Consider the following 20,000-nt stretch of genomic DNA (forward strand, 5'->3'; position numbering starts at 1 on the left):
CTATATTTTTTCCATATTTTACTTTCTTTTTGCATCTTCCTCTTATATCACAATTAAAGTCTCTGCAATTATAGTTTTCATGTTAATATTTGATGAAACAGATTTTTGCTTTCCTTGCTAATTACACATGCATATAATTCTATAATCCTATAAACATGTTGTCTCCACCTTTCATCCACAGCTGTTAATCTTCCCACCCTTGCCAACATTACATCTAGTAGTTTCACATTTTTTTACACAACACAGCCACACCAGAGCAACTTTCACTTCCTATGTTCCATATTATATTTCCACCACACAATGTTTCTATTTGCAGTCTTTCTTCACTTGTGAGGAATCTTACACCCTCTAACATCACATTACAATACCATTCCAGTATCTCTATCCTCCATTCAGTGTTAACAATAGTATTCACATTTAGTGAAACTACTCCAAAATAGGTTCATGGGGCCATAGGAAATGACTAGGTTAATGGTTTAACAACCCTTACAAGCCTAGCCAATATAACCCACTTTTAACAGATATATGGGCTCTAGGGCAAGAGGATGTCATGGGTTTGTTCCTGTGCCTTGAGTATCTTACAGGTTGCCCTGTTCATAATGGCCATAACGCTACTAAATTTGTAGAGGGCCAGGGAAGGTGTCTGCTTAATGTGAATCAGAAGCCTGTTCCAAAGAAAGGGCAATCCCCGAGACACATATTTGTCTCTCCAGCATCTTTTGTTTGAGTCGCTGACTAAGTTTAGATTCCTAGATCAGGTGACCCTCATGCTGTTTGACTTACAGGATGTGTAGCAATTCCATCAGGGCTGGATTTGTTAGAGCCTTGTAGGTAAGGCATAGGTCACCCATTAATAATCAGTAAGAGAGACTGATTAAAGGGATAGGGCTTTTAGTCTGTCTGAATAAGACATGTTGTTTACACCCTGTATTTTTGTGAGGAACCTCTGAGGTAGCTTCAGCTACTGTAAGTGCCTACATGCCAAATGATTATTATTGGTCTAAATGAGGTCTGAATATAGTGGAACTATAATTTCCTTGGACTATGATGCCCTACCTTTACTTATAAGTTGTGCGACATAGAAAGACTTCCTCACCGCTGTTGTCACATTGTAGTCAAAGTTCAGGCTACTATCTATCTGCATACCTAGAACTCTCACCTCTGATTCGACTTTTAGGGGTATGCTATTAATGTTGTAAAGCTCCGGGGTATTTGACTTCTGAAAGGGTATGATAAATGCATTTTTTGCATTTAGTTTTAAGCCATGGTTCTGGAACTGATAGTTTGTGTGGTCTAGGCCCTCCTGAAGCAAATCTACATTAGTGGGGGATTCAGTAATTGTCCCCAGCTTGCAGTCATTGGCCCACTTTGTCATCCAGGGGCCTTTCACATTAGCTTTGATTTCAGAGAAGTTTTTTCCAAATAGGAGTGATCCCAGCACTGAGCCCTGTGGCACACCACTAGTAACTGGCCTCTTGCTGGATCTGGATTCACCCAATATAACTACATCTGTCCTGTCCATGAGCCAATTAACTATCCATCTGTTGACACAGGGGTTTATACCCATTTTTGTCAGTTTATTTATAATACCTGAGTGGGCAATTGTGTCAAATGCCTTGACCAGGTCGAGGAAGGTGGTGCATCCTGTTTTACCCTCATCTGTAATATTAGCAATTTTCTCAAAGAAATCCACCAGATTCAGTTGACATGACCTACCCTTTACAAACCTGAATAACTAGTACTCATGTATACCTCCCAGTTAATGGATAGGTAGTTAAAAATCACCCATGAGCATGGTATTGGGCTGGATGGTGAGTGATTCTGGTTTTTCAGGTATTGTGTTTAGGTTTTCTGGTTCAAGGTGGGAGACCTGTAGCTAGCAGGAATATGGTAAGAGATTTTTTCCATGCTTAGTTGGACATGGAGTAGCTCAAGCATGTCATATTGTTTGACCAGCCTTGGGGTGTGCTTATCCTTTATTTAAATAGATCCACCTCCACCTTTTGCTCTTTCATGTTTAGTGGGTGGTCAGAATGCATGAAAGTGTTACAGCCACGCACTGCCACCGTGCTTTACTTTGTTTTAAGTTTAGGAGAAATATTTTTAAATGTCTGTTTTCTTATTTTTTACTCTTTCCCTAATTGTATATTTTCCTGGGTTTATGTACAAATAATCCTTGATCCTCAGAATCACATGTTTCATTGGACAGAACTTACTAGTGCCAGTCTCTTCTCATGACCTCTCTTCCCTCGTGCACTATCTCTCCTCATTTTCCCATCAATATTTTTTTCTTCTTCTATAATTTCTTCTTCACCAAGCTCACCCTCTCTCATACCAACTTGCTGTCCTTCCTCATGCATGTTTTCTTGCCTTTCCCTACTAAGTGTTTGCTTTTCCAAAAGTGTCCTTAATACAACCTGCATTCAGGCAAACACCTTCTTGCTGTGTGTCCTTTCTCCCAACACTAGTTGCATTGTATCATAGGTTCATAAGTTGGTACTAGGCTATCAGCCCTAGGGCCTATACAAGCCTAGCCATAATAATTCCCTGGCTATTTCTTCCCACACTATTTACTTCCCTGGACCCCAGTCTAGCAGGGCGACTGACGTGATCCCCGGGGTGAATTTCCTTTCTCCCATCCAATCATCAAGGTTCCTTTTGAAGAGGGCCAAAGAGGCACTCTGCTTGACATGTATGGGCAATCTATTCCAGAGTCTGGGGGGTCTCTGGGTCAGGAATCTATCCTGCCAGCATATTTTGTTTATTGTGATGACAAGGTTTAGATCCCTGGAGCGTGTGGCTCTGAGGGATTGGGATTTCTTTAAGTGTAGCATGTCCAACAGCTCTGGGTTTGACATGGCCTTGTATGTTAAGCAGAGATCGCCTCTGAGTAGATGATATGTGACAGAGTATAGCTGGAGTTTTTTAAGGATTTCAGCATAGGGCATCTGCTTTAGGCCTGTGATTCTTTTAGTGAGGTATTTCTGTGGCCTTTCCAGTTGTTGCAGATGTCTTGAGAGGTACATACCAAATGAGAAGTTATATTTTATAATGGGTCTAATAAGGAATGAGTACAGTGGGAATATGACCCTCCTTTTTTCTGGATGAAAAGCCCTTAGTGATGAGGTGTGCCACATAGAAGGATTTCCTGACTGTTGTGGCGATGTGGTTTTCGAAGGTGAGACCACTGTCCACCTGTGTCCCCAAGTCTCTTATCACACTTTCGGTGTTTAGTGTACTGCCATCTATATGGTAATTCACGGGTACATGTTTTTTCCCAAAGGGGATGACTATACATTTCTTGGCATTGAGCTTGAGCCCATGGCTCTGGCACCAAGCATCTGTTTCTTTACGGGCCTTTCGTAGAGTATCCACATCATTTGGGGATTCAATAATGGCTCCCAGTTTGCAGTCATCTGCAAACTTTGTTAGCCAGAGTCCCTTAGAGTTGGGCTGTACATCAGAGAAGTAGATGCCAAACAAGAGCGGTCCCAGGACTGAACCCTGAGGTACTCCACTTGTCACTTGTCTGGAGCTGGATTTGCAGTCAGCTACTTTTACAGTGTGGGTTCTATCAGTAAGCCAGTTAGCAACCCATTGGGTGCTGTGGGGATTAATTCCCAGCTTAGTAAGTTTATCTATGATTCCAGAGTTGGAGTCAGTGTCAAAGGCCTCGGCAAGGTCTAGATAGGCTGTGTGGACTACCTTACCCTTGTCCATGGCTCTGGAGACTGACTCGAAGAAGTCAATCAGGTTCAGGACACAAGATCGGCCCTTCATGAACCCAAACTGGGTGGGGTCCAGTGTTTGAAGGTTGCCAATGTCTTTGTTTATAAGTTCCATGATAATACACTCCATGGCCTTGCAGATAAGGCTCATCAGACTGATGGGACAGTAGTTTCTGGGATCCAGGGTTTATCCCCCCTTTTGGAGTGGGATAACTGTAGCTCTGCACCACTCAGTGGGCACAAAACCTGAGGTGAGGCTATGATAAAACATGACACTTAGGTGAGGTGCCAGTTCTTATTGTAGTTCATGTAGTACACAGCCCAAGATGTCATCTGGTCCCATGGATGCTGTATTCTTAGCTTTGGAGAGTGCGGTTTTTACCTGTGTGGCCATTATTACCGGAATTTGACAATCTTCTGGTATTGATATTTTTAGGTGGTGAGAGGGAGGTGAGGCTGGCACTGAATAGAACTGCCAGGATATTGGCAATATCCTTGGGATCAGTATATTTAATGCCATTCTGTTTTAGCTCAGAGCAGATCTGAGCATTGCCATTTAGTTTTTTGACATAGTTATAGAATGCCTTGTGGTTGTCTTTGGAATCTTTGGCAATTTTATTTTTGTAACTAGCTTTGGAGTATTTTATGAGGGATCTCAGTTTCTTACTGAGGCTGGTAAGGGAGTTTTTTGCATCCTGGGATTTTCCTCTTTTCTGCAACAGTTTCTCCCTTTTGTTGTAAAGTTTATTTAAGGCAGGGGACCACCAGATCAGCTTCCTTTTTTTGGATGAGAGCATCTTGGTTCTATTTGGGATGGCACGATTCATGCATGAGTGGATGTGTTCATACAGTGCCTTAGTGTAGGATTCAGCAGTTGAACTTTCAGTTCCCGTCTGCATGGTGTCATGAAGTTTGTCACTTCTGACTTGAGTAGCGTGAAGTTGGCTTTGGAGAAGTTTTTTATGGAGGTTTCCTTACTGGGGGGTGGGGGTGGGATGTGGATGTTAAGAGTGATTAGCTTATGGTCAGACATGACTAATGAGGGGGTGACCATAGGTGTGGAGCATCGATTTCCCATGTTGGTAATGACCAGGTCTATGATATTGGAGCCCCTGGTGGGACTATGGATTAGTTGACCTAGGACATTGGAATTTATGAATTCCAAGAACCGTTGGACAAAGGTGTTGGTACATGAGTAGTTTTCCCAGTTAATGGCAGGGTAGTTAAAATCACCCAGTATTAGGGTGTTTGGTTCTATCTTAATATTTTCCAGTATGTTTAGAAAGGTGTAGTGAGAATCTTGGGGTATGGTGGGGGATCTGTAGGAAGCTAAAATTTGGATTGCAGTCTTACCTAGTGTTAGTTGCACCTGGAGAATTTCAGACGCATTGTGTTGGGCAACTAGCCTGGTGGTGTGAATATCCTTGGTGAATACTGACACTTCTCCACCTTTAGTGTTTCGGTCCTGGTTTGGTGGCCGAAAAGTGTGGTAAGAGTTGTAGCCTGGTATTGCAGGGGTGCTCTCTGGAGCCTTGAACCAGGTCTCAGTTACTGCACAGATATCGATGTTCTCCATTTTTAGGAGTGCCTCGAGAGAGTGCATTTTGAGGTTTAGACTTCTAGCATTGAGCAGCATTACCTTCAGATTTTGCATGCTTGTACCTGTTACGGTGGTGTTTTTTTCCTTTGAACTTTGCCTAAAAAAGGCACTATAGGGGTGGCAAGAGCCTTAGCCAGTAACCTGAATCCCAGGGGCAACAGGTGCAGACCATCTCTGGCAAAGCATCGTGGTCTGTCGATCATGTCGTCCCAGGCAGACAGATACTGGATCCCCTTTGAATGACACCAGAAGCTTAGCCAATTGCTGAAGTCAATCAATTTGTCCTTATATTGTGGTATCATTCTGGGTGAAGGCAGGATGCTACTCAGGGCTAGGGTCATACCTGCCTGGGTCACATGATCTGAGAGCTCTTCCATGTCTCTTTTCATGTAGTCCAGGATGGTACGTCTCAAGTCATTCACCCCAACATGGACAATGACAGAGTCATATTTGTACTTGTTGTGGAGTGACTTGAGTGCATGCATTATGTGGCGGATCCTGGCACCTGACAGGCAGCTGACTGTAATTTTCTCCTTGTTCAACCTGGTGAGTGGGACATCAGTGTGCCGGACTATAGAGTCACCTATGACTAAAGTGTTAGGTACGTTGTCTTGCCTTAGGGGCTGTTGCTGGGTGGCACACTTGTGTTGTGAGTTATGTGACACGGTTGTGATTGGTGTTTGTTTGCGTTTCAGCTTCAGAAGTCTTTGTTGCTTGGGCAGGTTACAGTTAAGGGCCTCTGCATATGTGGATTTAGTGTTGCTATATGTGGGTGTTGGTGGTGTGGGTTTAGAAGGGCTATGTGTTGCTTGAGGTGCAGTGTGGGTGTTAACCTTCTCCTCTTGACTGTCTAGCACAATCTTGGGTGGAGAGAGCTTTGCTTCCATTTTGGCTATATACGTGCATCTCTCACAGACTGCGGTGGTGGTACTGCGGTAGCATGGTAGCCTCATAGCAAGACGTTGTCCCGTTCGATTCTCAGCTAGAGCGTCTTCTGTGTGGAGGCATACGTGAATGGGGCATGCCTTCGTTGAAGGTTGTGTGTCAGGGCTGGTAACCCGGTATGTAAAAATCAACTACCAATCATTAGCAGACCGGAGTTTCGCTGTGGCGACCCCTAAAATACTCCAAAAGCCAAAAGACACAAACAAACGTGCATCTCTCACAGGTTGTAGTGTTGGGTGGTAGGAGGAGAGGGTTGTCTGTGTACATGAGGCAATTGCTGCATTGCCCCAGTATGCCTAGATTCGCCAGGTGGACAGGAGAAATCACCGGACGCTTGTCACAATCATTTATTAAATAAGAAAAATCCCTTCAATAGAATCATGATTTAGGCTGGCCAGCATATCTTAATGTCTCTCTATGACCAGCCACAAAAACAACACTTGACAAGATTTTCACCATTTTTTTTTCACAGTTCAAAACAACTATCAACCTGCGCCCTCCATTCAATAGTTTTCTTTTATCTCTACTTTTATGAATGAAATGGCATCAACAATTTCACACAGATCCTACACAGATTTTCTTACATTCTCTTCTTACAGTTCATCAGTTCTAAACAGCAAAATATATGTATTTTTATCATTTACATTATTGCCAGAAAACAAATAATTGTTAGATGAATAAATGTCCTTTTTGTCACAGAGTTCCAGAAATTACAGCATCAGTCCATCAGTTTCAAATGTTAAGTCATAAAAAGTCCCTTTCCCAATATAGGTAAAAAACAAATTTCTTGAGCTTTAAAATACAGAACAGTTACCACATTTCAAAAACAGTTTAACTTACAGTTTAGTACTACGCTCCTTTTTTGCCTGCTGTCACTACTGCATATGTTTTAGTTACTGTATTATCTGCTGCTAGAGGGTGGGGGATGGTATAATGGTTAAGATGTTTGACTCACAGACACAAGGTGCAGTGTTTGATTCTCACCTTTGGGAGACAATTTGGCTAGGCTTAAAATGTCCATTAGAGCAGCTTGCCTAGTAATTAACTATGAACAAAACCAGGCACCTTCTCAGCTTGTTGCCGTTTTCCTCTTTTACTTTCTCTCACTGTTGTATATGCTGCATAAGATTTAACTGCTGCATTCTCTGCTGCCACATCATCTGGTTCCTTCTACATATTACCACCTCAGCACTTTCAAAAACATTACCTGCTATCTCACCCAATGAAACAGCAGAACTATTACCTGAATCACCCTGCTCTGTTTTTAATAAAACATCATCTGCTAGCCCTCTAGATGAAGTTCTGTCATCTTCTCTACTCCAATAGACTCACGTCCGTCTCCATTGAGACATCTAAACACCACTCATTTGTATCATCTATCACACAGGAATCTTTATTTACATTCTGAAGCTTCATATTGAACACATTTTTCCCCAAATTCTCATTTTTCACCTTCAAACTCTCCATAGCTTGTGCTTTGTCTTTCATGCTGCTGTAAGAACCCTCTGGCACCATCATGCAGCTGCAAAAAGTAAGGGAAGTTCCCCAATGCCCTGTTCTTATTCCTACTAGTATAAAATATGCCAACTTTGGTCTCCCCTTAAAAGAGTCCACTAGCCAAGTGGGGTTAACCCAATCAACAAAGGACAAATAAATAAATATTAATTACAATGTGACAAGGGGCTATCTTGTGGAGAATGGCATAATATACATTTCTTCTGTCAAATGTCATCAGAAATACTCAGGCCAAGGATTTAAACCTCTTCTACAGCATCAACAGAATGGTTTGGTGGGACAGGTATATCTCATAAAAGATATCACTGCTTTGCAACAGATTCCTCATCCGCATAAAACAAAACTCATCCCTGTGCATATTATAATACAATTTGGATCTATGGATGGGTAATAGAACATTTACCCCAGGACTAACCCCTGTGTCACTAATCAATAGAGGCAACATTTAAATGCTTTTCCCCATGCATGGGTTCCCTCAAATTATTTATAATATAATTTTAGCTAATCACACTATACGTAATGTATAATTATTAACCATGGTGTGCGTTAGGCCAATCTAATACCAAACAGGAGAAGTTAATTCAAGCACCAGAAAGGAAACTGACTAGGGTTAAAATGGCTTGCAAGGACAGCTAGGCTAGTACATACCTATGAATATATGAACCTATGCACATATGAGCAATTCTTGCCACCCATTTCTTATAGTGAGCCTCCACCACTCTCAAGAAGGACTCTTCTCCACTATTTATTCTTCTGTGCATAAATAAACTCTCATCTCATTGTATCAAAGGCTTTTTGCATATTTGTCAAAAATATGACCTCTATTCTGTTCTCCTGCTCCTTTGCCCGTTCCATAAATTGTAACACCTTCCTGCTGTGATCAGTGAAGAACATCAACTTGCTCTGCCATACCAACATCTGCAGCACCTGCTATAATCTTGCTATCAACACCCTCTTGAAAATTTTGCATCTGTATTGCACATTGAAATTTGTATAAAGTTGATTGGGACTTGCCTATCACCATTACCCTCATACAGAACTACAGCAGGTACCTCATCAAGAAGCCTAGCATTCCATTCATTTCCATTATATCTACCCCTTGCAAAAAGCTGATGGGAATTCCACCTGCCCCCCCCCTCAACTTCCCTATCTTCTTGTGCCAGATCACTACTGGTACTTTTCCTACCCCTATCTCCCTTTACCTACCCCTCCAAACTCATGCCTTCCTACCACTTAAAGCCATCCCTTATGTGGCTTTCCTCCTGTATTACTAGGTGTTATACCATATATATATATATATATATATATATATATATATATATAATTTGCAATCCAAATTGTAGCTTGCTACAGATCCCCCACCATACCCCAAGATTCTCACTACACCTTTCTAAACATACTGGAAAATATTAAGATAGAACCAAACACCCTAATACTGGGTGATTTTAACTACCCTGCCATTAACTGGGAAAACTACTCATGTCCCAACACCTTTGCGCAATGGTTCTTGGAATTCATAAATTCCAACACCCTGGATCAACTAATCCATAGTCCCACCAGGAGCTCCAATATCCTAGACCTGGTCATTACCAACATGGGAAATCAATGCTCCATACCTATGGTCACCCCCTCGTTAGTCAGGTCTGACCTTAAGCTAATCACCCTTAACATCCACATCCCACCCCAACCCCCAGTAAAGAAACCACCATAAAAAACTTCTCCAAAGCCAACTTCATGCTACTCAAGTCAGAAGTGACAAACTTCATGACACCCATGCAGACGGGAACTGAAAGTTCAACTGCTGAATCCTACACTAAGGCACTGTATGAGCACATCCACTCATGCATGAGTCGTGCCATCCCAAATAGAACCAAAATGCTCTCATCCAAAAAAAGGAAGCCAATTTGGTGGTCCCCTGTCATAAACAAACTTTACAACAAAAGGAAGAAACTTTTGCAGAAAAGAGGAAAATCCCAGGATGCAAAAAACTCCCTTACTAGCCTCAGTAAGAAACTGAGATGCCTCATAAAATCCTCCAAAGCTAGTTACAAAAATAAAATTGCCAAAGATTCCAAAGACAACCACAAAGCATTCTATAACTATGTCAAGAATCTAAATGGCAATGCTCAGATCTGCTCTGAGCTAAAACAGAATGGGATTAAATATACTGATCCAAAGGATATTGCCAATATCCTGGCAGATCGATTCAGTGCCAACTTCACCCCCCTCTCACCCCCTAAATGGCCCATCTCAATACCAGAAGATTGCCAAATTCCAGTAATAATGGCCACACAGGTACAAAACGCACTCTCTAAAGCCAAGAATACAGCATCCATGGGACCAGATGACATCCCGGGCTGTGTACTACATGAACTACAATATGAACCAGCACCTCACCTAAGTGTCATGTTTAATCATAGCCTCACCTCAGGTTAAGTGCCCACTGAGTGGCGCAGAGCTACAGTTATCCCAATCCACAAGGGGGGATCCACCTTGGATCCCGGAAACTACCGTCCCATCAGTCTGACAAGCCTTATCTGCAAGGCCATGGAGCGTATTATCATGGAACTTATAAACAAAGACATTGGCAACCTTCAAACACTGGACCCCACCCAGTTTGGGTTTGTGAAGGGCCTATCTTGTCTCCTGAACCTGATTGACTTCTTTGAATCAGTCTCCAGAGCCATGGACAAGGGTAAGGTGGTCCACACAGCCTATCTAGACCTTGCCAAGGCCTTTGACACCATCCCCCACTCTGGAATCATAGATAAACTTACTAAGTTGGGCATTAATCCCTATGTCACCCAATGGGTTGCTAAATGGCCTACTGATAGAACCCACACTGTAAAAGTAGCCGACTCCAAATCCAGCTCCAGACAAGTGACAAGTGGAGTACCTCAGGGTTCAGTTCTGGGGCCGCTCTTGTTTGGCATCTACTTCTCTGAAGTACAGGTAAACACTAAGGGACTCTGGCTAACAAAGTTTGCAGATGACTGCAAACTGGGAGCCATTATTGAATCCCCAAATGATGTGGATACTCTACAAAAGGGCCTTACAGAAACAGATGCTTGATGCCAGAGCCATGGGCTCAAGCTCAATGCCAAGAAATGTATTGTTATCCCCTTTGGGAAGAAACATGTATCCATGAATTACCATATAGGTGGCAGTACACTAAACACAGAAAGTGTGATAAGAGACTTAGGGACACAGGTGGACAGTGGTCTCACCTTCGATAACCACATTGCCACAACAGTCAGGAAATCCTTCTATGTGGTACACCTCATCACGAAGGGCTTTTCATCCAGAAAAAAGGAGGTCATTGTCCCACTGTACTCATCCCTCATTAGTCCCATTATAGAATGCAATGCCCCATTTGGTATGTACCTCTCAAGACATCTGCAACAACTGGAAAGGCCTCAGAAATACCTCACTAAAAGAATCACAGGCCTAAAGCAGTGCCCTATGCTGACCGCCTTAAAAAACTCCAGCTATACTCTGTCGCATATCGTCTACTCAGAGGTGATCTCTGCTTAACATACAAGGCCATGTCAAACCCAGAGCTGTTGGACATGCAACACTTAAAGAAATCCCAATCCCTCAGAGCTACACGCTCCAGGGATCTAAACCTTGTCATCACAATAAACAAAACATGCTGGAGGGATAGGTTCCAGACCCAGAGACCCAGAGACTCCCCAGACTCTGGAATAGATTGCCCATACATGTCAAGCAGAGTGCCTCTTTGGACCTCTTCAAGAGGAACCTTGACGATTGGATGGGAGAAAGGAAATTCACCCCAGGGATCACGTCAGTCGCCCTGCTAGACAGGGGTCCAGGAAAGTAAATTAATGTGGGAAGAAATAGCCAGGGAATTGTTATGGCTAGGCTTGTATAGGCCCTAGGGCTGATAGCCTAGTACCAACCTATGAACCTATGAACCTATAAGGAATACCCTTCTAATACTGATGCAACCTGACCACGCATTCCTCCACCTTATGCTTGATCAATGACACTGTGCTATGGTTCTTCTGGTACTTCAAGTTCCACATCAGTATCTTCACATCCATCTTGCCTTTAGCCCACCACTCTGCCTTTCTTTTCTCAATCTGCCTTCACCTGTGACTCCTCCTGCCTTTTTAACAATTCCCTTATTATTCATACCTCATGCATCCAGCCAGCCATCATCCTCCATGTTCATCGACTACAACCTCAGCAATATCTCCTGCTGCTCTATAATGCTGTGCTCTTTCTGTTAATCCTTCCAATATAACACATGATTGGCTCCTTCAGAAATCTTTAATCCCAACTCACTTTCAGCTCTACTCCCTGCATAGCTCCTCATTTCTCCTATAATACATGCTTTATTATCAGCTTCAGCTACCCCACCAAAGCAATGTATCTCCATTTACATACATGTGTTTCCGCTTTTTTCCCTCTTGCGTCTTCTCTTCCAGTCCATTTTCTTTTTAAGATAGCCACCATCATAACCCCCCCCCCATTCTCTCATGAAAACCATTCCAATCTGTTGTCCTGCCTCATCTCCTTCATCAAAAATGTGAATTTCTGTATTCTCCTACATTATATCTAGTACAGTTTCCACCACCATACAACCTCTGTTTCCAGGACCAGATTAAAATCCCCCCTATAACTGCCTGTCCTCTTCTGTCATAGCTCTCATACTCCATGAAAAAAATGAACACTACCTTACCAATGTCCATGTTTGGCCCGTAATAACTCCCTGATGCCACCTACATCCCTTCTGCACACAAATAATTACTATCCACCTTCCAACCCCACCATTCCTCTTTGTGCACACTTGAAATCCACCCGACTAAACTGCTTTTGTTATATTCTACCATCTCTTCCCTTCTTAACTTAATTCTTGTAAGAGCACAAATCCTGAATCATTAGATTCGTTGATTCTTTCTATGTGTTATGTATAAGTTTAACCCCCTTCAGTGTTCCCACTCTGAACTCCCCAGTTCCACACTTTTCTTCCTTTCACCCCCCCTCCACCGCACATCCAAGGTCAGACCAAGAAAGCCCTTGGATGCTGCCTACGGACCCATATACCATCTCCCAGAGTATCATTTTGTACCATTCCCCTGTTCCTCTGCCTTTCCCACACATCCTCCTTTGTACTCTACCAGTACTCCCTCACCTTATTATTCCTTTCCTGCCTTCCTCCTCTGCCTCCCTCCACCTTACCTCCACTGTGCTTACTCTCTTCATTCCTGCACAATTCATCCTTCTTATCATCATCATCATCATCATCATCATCAAACCCTTTTCCCATTTTCTACATGAGGAGCGGTTGATGTCAGCTGTTGTCATTCCTTGCTCTCTGTTCAGTACTGCTCCCCTAACTTCTCCTGCACTCATGCCTAACTGTATCTGCTCTTCTCTCACACAATCCATCCACCTCTTGACTAGATGCCCTAATTTCCTCTTGTCTTTTCCTGTCTGTCCTAAATCTTCTTTATTCACCAGATTGTCTTCCACTTTTCTGCACATGATGCTGAACCACCATACACTGTTCTCTTTGACCTTTTCTGCAATTGGCGCTACTTTGGCTTCTGCTCTTATCTCCTCATATTTTTAGCTATCCCATAGGGTATATCCTTCCAGCCATCCCAGCCATTTCAAATCCATCACTCCTAGCTTCCTCAACTGATCTGCCACTACTGCCCAGGTTTCTGTACCATAAGTAGTACTGGCTGCAGCACTGTTTTGTACACCTTACTTTTCTTTGGCATTCTTCTGTCATACATTACCCTTGACACTATATGCCAGTTGGCTGAAGCCCCTCTCATTTTAGCTTTATCCTCCTCATACAGACTTTCCTTCTCCTAAATCGCCCTTCCCAGATACTTGAAGCTGTTAACTTGTTCCAATATTTTCCTTTCTATCACAGTTCCCATCTTCTTCTGAATTTTCTCATTCCCTGAAGAAAGCTGAAGCATGTGCTGACAATGTAATGCAGGGGAAGAACCCAAGAAGAAGGACAGTGGTATACAGGAAGGGCCGAGCATGGAGCTGCATCAGGTAATAGACTTAGTAGACAGTCACTCCCTGGCCATGATATAGTCTACTCTTCCCTTCAGGACTCAACTATCACATGTCTGGCACAAAGGCACATATTCCTCCACTCATCATTGTTCTGCCCCCTTACTTTGCTGGGAAACATGCTGCCTCTGTGTAGAGACTAGTCACTATTTTCCTAGTTGCCTTTCATCACTGCATCATACTGTGTAAGCTCTTTGATTATCCCTGACTTTGATTATCCCTGCCTTCTGTCCTGAGCCCTTGCACCATATTGCCTCTCTAGCCATTGTCCTATCATCACTGGCACTCAATGCTTTCTCCAATTCTTTAGGAGTGTCTATAGATTTCATCACCTGATGGACCTCCCTGTTTGTTCGCTTCATTATACCACTATCATTCTACTTGGGATCTTCCCAAAGACTATATTGTTAGGACACACTTCAGCTTCCTTCAGGGAATAATGGATATATTAATACCCTTGGAGAACACTGCCAACTGGGCAGGAACCCCCCTAGCTGACCACAACATATTGTTTTCATACTGGCTACCACAGAGAGAGCTACATATGCTTCTAATGGACTTTTTGTGGCAAGTCCTTCACAACTCTCACTCTCTGCCCAGATATTAACAGATCTTTCTGTCATTGTCCCTGCCTTCTTCTCTCTGTCTTTCTTCTAAAAGAGTGGAGTTTAACTTGTTTTCCCTGAAAAAAAAAATGCTTTTCTAACTATGTGGGTATGATTCCCTTGAGAACTAAAAATGGTATGTAAAAGTATCTTCAAGCACTACACCTATAAGGAAAAAAATGCAGGCAGTTAGAAGAACAAGAAAAATAGAAGATCAGCAAAGCAAGGGATCCCAGGGTCAGTACAGTTTTTATTATTCTTTGACTAGCTAATTTGGCTGACTGACTGACAAAATACACCAATGAGTACAGGACTTTTATACAGTTCTTAACAAATGCAGTCCTGCCTTTTTAGATATACATTGTATCCTAAGTTGGTCATGCAATGTGTCCTAACTTGGTCATGCAACTATTTTAAAAGTTGTTTTACAAGTTTTCCTTTTTTGTAACAAGTACAGAGAAATCATTTCTTGCTTCAGCTTGCTTTGTCATCATATGCTCTTACTGCTTAATTGTCTTATCATAACATCTCTAATGAGAAAGAGTATTTATTATTGTTACAGCTGCAGTTTACATTATTGCTACTGTTGAATAATTCAGAATTAATAAAAATTTGCAACTTACAAAGTAATACAAAGGCTTAATAAAAACTTCATATAAAATCTGCAGCTTTGCAGCATGTATATTCAAGGCACAACTCCTGCTGTCATTCATTCTATAGACAACATATGAAACAGAATAATATACATTTTCTTATTCTTCGATGTTGGTAGCATATATGTACATTTTACAAAGCATGTATTTTACATTCTGTTTATTCTTTACACATATACCCCAGGATTCACTAATCTGCCATGCAGGCCTAGCTTAGTCCTGCATGGAAGCACCCATTTAGGAGGGGGACGGCAGCGCGCCATGCATATTAATTAAGGTGCACTGCCTGACCTCCTAGGTTTACATGGAGTGTGTACGAATGCAGGGGACATGTTTGAGAGCAGAGCTCTCAGAATAAACATGCCCCTGCAATGTAGAACAGCACAAAGTGGAAATAAATGAGCGAGACCGCTCATAGGTGTCTGCATATCCCCATCAACAGTCCCCCATGTGTACAACAGCAACAGTACATAAAAATCCAATGAAGTAACCCCTTTATTTTTTTTTTAAACTCCGAGTACAGCTAACATTGGTACGCGGGTGTGCCCATTGCTTAGCTATGGTTAAAGCAGCTTAAAAGGCTGAAGAGGATAACAAGGAAGATATATGCAAATGAAGCAGCACAGCAATAGTGCAGTGGACAGAGCAATCACCTAATGAGCAGGCATTCCTGTTTTGAGTCCCACTGCAGCACAGTCTATTTTACATGGCAAAGCATGTTATAATCAAGATTTTTGTTGCAAAACCCATGAAATAACATATATTTATGAACTGGAGTACTGCATTAAATGCACATGTGAAGTGTCAGTGTCATAATGAATAAGGTACTAGTAAGCATGTTTAAGCACAAATAAGCAGTAGTAAGCATATATAAGCAGTAGTAAGCATGTTTAAGTGTGTTTCCGCAGGGGTAAGCATTGCCTACACAGATTAAGCAAAGTAGAAGCTAATTGGGTATAAGAAACGGTGACCGGAAGCTAGCAGTGCTTACCTCCATGCAAACCCGCGCAAACCCACTTACAACTGCTTTAAAGTGCCTTAATCACTCTGCATCCAACGGGCCTTGTTCTGCCCAGCAACAAATAAACAGCCATGCAGGTCTCAAACCCAGGACCCTATACACCATAGTCCCAGTAGCTATCCACCAAGTCATCACAGAAGTACAGAAGAATGAGGTAGTAGTAAACATGTCCTCACCATAGTATAACCAAACTAAACCTGTGAAAAGCATCAGTATCCAGTCATATGTGCCATAATTGACTACATAACATAAATATGTGAACTGGAGTACAGCAGTAAGGCCAGAAGTGAGGTGTACTTGTAATAGAGTGTCGAAGTCCCCAGTAAAAAGAAGGATCCCACAGAGTGTATGTACACATCAATCAGGGATACTAGGCATACATATAAGGTGTAATGAATAATAACACAATGCCAAAAAGGCATTATAATGAATGTCTACTGTAGGCAACACCAAGCATTGCACAGGCCATCTTAGGAGGTGGAAGCAATGTGTACACCAGATAACTCTTTGTGCCCAGTTGTATTCCCCTTTAAACAATGCCAACCTTAGGTAAGCAGGTTTGCCCAGAGCTTAGCCTTTTCAAAACTGGCCAGTCATGGAAAAGTGCAGGAAATCGGCCCTACTTAAACCCAAGAGGTGATAATACAGCTCATAACTGGCTGTAGCTTCCCCTTGCAGGCACTATGGCAGTAAGAGGACAAGGAGTACTCTTCCAGATGCAGCGCTGGTGCATCAAGGATTCCAAGGTCATGGCTGGACGTCTAGTTAAAGACCATGCACAGAGACTGCTGCAGGGCCAGTATCAGGGCTCCTAATATAAGGCAGAGGCCTGGGACCATCTCGCCCTCAACCTCACCAGTGCCACTGGCATTCCCCGAACTGGTGAGCAGATCAGGCACCACTATGAAAACCTGAAGCGGCAGAAGGGGGACCTCTTGGAGGAGTGGCTCCAAGAGGCTAGAACATCAGGTGATGTCCCAGCCATGTGTGTCAGTCCACTACCTGTTTAATAATTGCCAGCTCAGGTATATCATGGATAGGTATGGCTAAATATTCCTCTTATGTCTCTCACAGCTGCAATGGGGTGTGCCACAAACCAGGAGGCCCACATCTGCCACCTGGCGTGGTTGCGGCAAGAGGCAGGTCAGTAATACTCATGCTTTTACTGTCATAGGAAATAAAAATAAAAGTAGTAGTAAAGTAATTGCTAGTATAAAACCTGTATTGTTCAAGACAAGTACTGCATACACTAGAAAATATGGCAGGAAGAGTCTCATATTGTTAGGATGGCAATAAAAGTGTAATACCCTGACAAAACAGGTCTAACTGTTGGACTGTATGTATATATTCTGATATCTACATTACCATATGATATCAGAATATACACATACAGGTCTAACTGTTGGACTGTATGTGTATATTCTGATATCATATGGTACTGTAGATCTGCAATCATGTAATAGTACTGTAGTATTAAACACTGTTAACCACGCCATGCACCATAACTTGAATGTGTAGGAATGTCTGTATATGACAGATGTAATCCCCAGAGGCCGTTTAGTACAACTGAGAGACACATAGACAGTAAACAGGGGAAATGCAGACAACAAAACCCAAATAGCACATGCAACTGAGATGTGAACTTTTGTTTTATTAGCACACGCAGCCACGGTTTTAATCCTGCCAGTGGTAGTAGTCTGCATACAGAATTATGCATCACAACTGTACAGATATGTCCAGACTGTCTATTAAAGTGGCCCATTTCTAATGCTTATCAACCTGTCCCCCTGGGAAATCAGTGGGATGATTCCAGATGTATAGGCAGCAAACAGGAAATAAAACTGATTGACACACATCTATGACAACAAATCTGGCACACTAGCAATTCCCCAATACCTTATGTGACTAAGAAGCCACGTATTTCCCATTTACACCCCAACTTGTTAAACTGTGGTCAGAGTGTGTACAGTAACAAAGTGAGATGTATGTGCATATTACTAATGTGTAATCTGGAACCTTGTGTGGCAACAGTCCAGTAGTGCTAACAAACATTAGTCCCACAGGTACATTGGATACGAACACTATGCTGAGAAATACAGACCAGTATTACCTGTACTGGTACCGTCCGCCCTGGTATTGTAGGGGATTGTGAGTGTTGCAATTTCTCTGAATAATAAAGTTTCACTGGTCATTGTCACCCACACTGTGCTACATAATATAACTGTGTAGGAAAGGATGTATATGTGTGTGTGTGTGTCAGGTCACTAAAGGTGGAAGAGGGCAATATTCTAGATATGTCCAGGCATACCAGCATGTGGTCAACACATGGCCAGAGTCTGTGCAGCAAGAGTTGGATAGCATAGTGCAAAACATCAACCTGGAATCCGGCCATATGTGTACAAACAGTTAATCAGTGTTAACAAACATTCCCTCCACAGGTATACCAGGTAAGAAGTGTATACTGAAGGTAAGACCAGTTCATGTGTAACGATGTTGACAGCCATATCAGTGTCCAATATAGATCTATAGGATAGTGTAGTAAGACTTGTACAGATAACAGCACTGACTAGGAAAGTAATGTGGAGTACAGGAATATACTACTTGTTAATTGACATCTTTCTCTCCCCCCACCTTATCTCCAACAATAATAAATATACCCACCCCAACTGGTATGTACTGACTCTGCTAATGGCCAATCGTTTGTTAAATATTCTAATGGTTCCCATGCATGTGCCATATTGAGTTATTCCAACATTGTTGGCATGGTGCCATCGATGAACCTGCATGCTGTTCTTATTACCACTGTGGTCCCATATATGCATGTGTTCTGTTTGCTATGCATCTGTTCCGTATCTGGTGTCTGGGTTAATGGGAATATATATGCATGCTGTTATACCTAACCCAGGAATGTGTCGACTATTACTAACCCATATATGATGTTGAAATGTAAACAATATAGCACGTTTGGGAAGGCTGGTCCCAGTGGACCCACCTGTCCCACCTCAGCTGGCCAAGGCACTGGGCACCAGCATGTCTGGGGTCCAACCCCGCACCTCTCTATTCATTGGTCCTGCACCACCTTCGGGTAGAACTGCCTCAGGGGATGGGGCTTGCCCCCCTTGGAGTGGGGGCAGACAGGCACCTGTCACTCATTGCCAGGTCCGGGTTGTGGTGCGTAGAGTGATCACTGACCAGGTCGGTGATCTTCTATGCCAGCTTGAGGGCTGCATGTCACAATTAGAGAGTCAGCCTGGCTCTGGGGTCAGCCCCCAGCACAGCCACCTTCGGGGCTGTGAAGGTGGAGTTGTGACTGCCCATGGGTGGGGACCTCAGTCCCACTATTATCACTAGGGGGCTTGTGGGATTCTGATATCCCAACACCCCTCCCCATCAAGGTGTTTACCCCCCACATGTGTCATATACCACCCCTGTATGCATCTTGTGTGTCTTGTCTGTTAACCTACCTAACCTACCTCCCCAAATATATCTACTACCCATCCCCAACATCCCACTCCCACTTGAAAAAAAGGACAATCTGTTCTGACAAAAAAATCTCACTGCATACATACAGAACAATATTTGACATATATCCCTATTTGTACCCACATTTTGGCACACTTTGTCCAGAATTCTTGCACTAAGAGGTTGCATGGTGTGATATTACTACATTTCCTGTACTGTTGAATGATTGCGCTGGATGATATGTTTGTGATAAGATCAGATTTATGTATATCTGTCATGGCTCAGTGGTAAATTACTCTGTCTATGGTTGGCAGGGTCCTGGGTTCGAGCCTTGTAGAGGCTGTTTATTTTGTTGCTGGGCAGAACATGGGCCGTTGGATACAAAATGATTAAGGCACTTTAAAGCAG

Source organism: Protopterus annectens, chromosome 2.part1, assembly GCF_019279795.1.
Source record: "Protopterus annectens isolate FY-2018-M chromosome 2.part1, PAN1.0, whole genome shotgun sequence".
In the NCBI taxonomy this organism is placed as follows: domain Eukaryota; kingdom Metazoa; phylum Chordata; order Ceratodontiformes; family Protopteridae; genus Protopterus; species Protopterus annectens.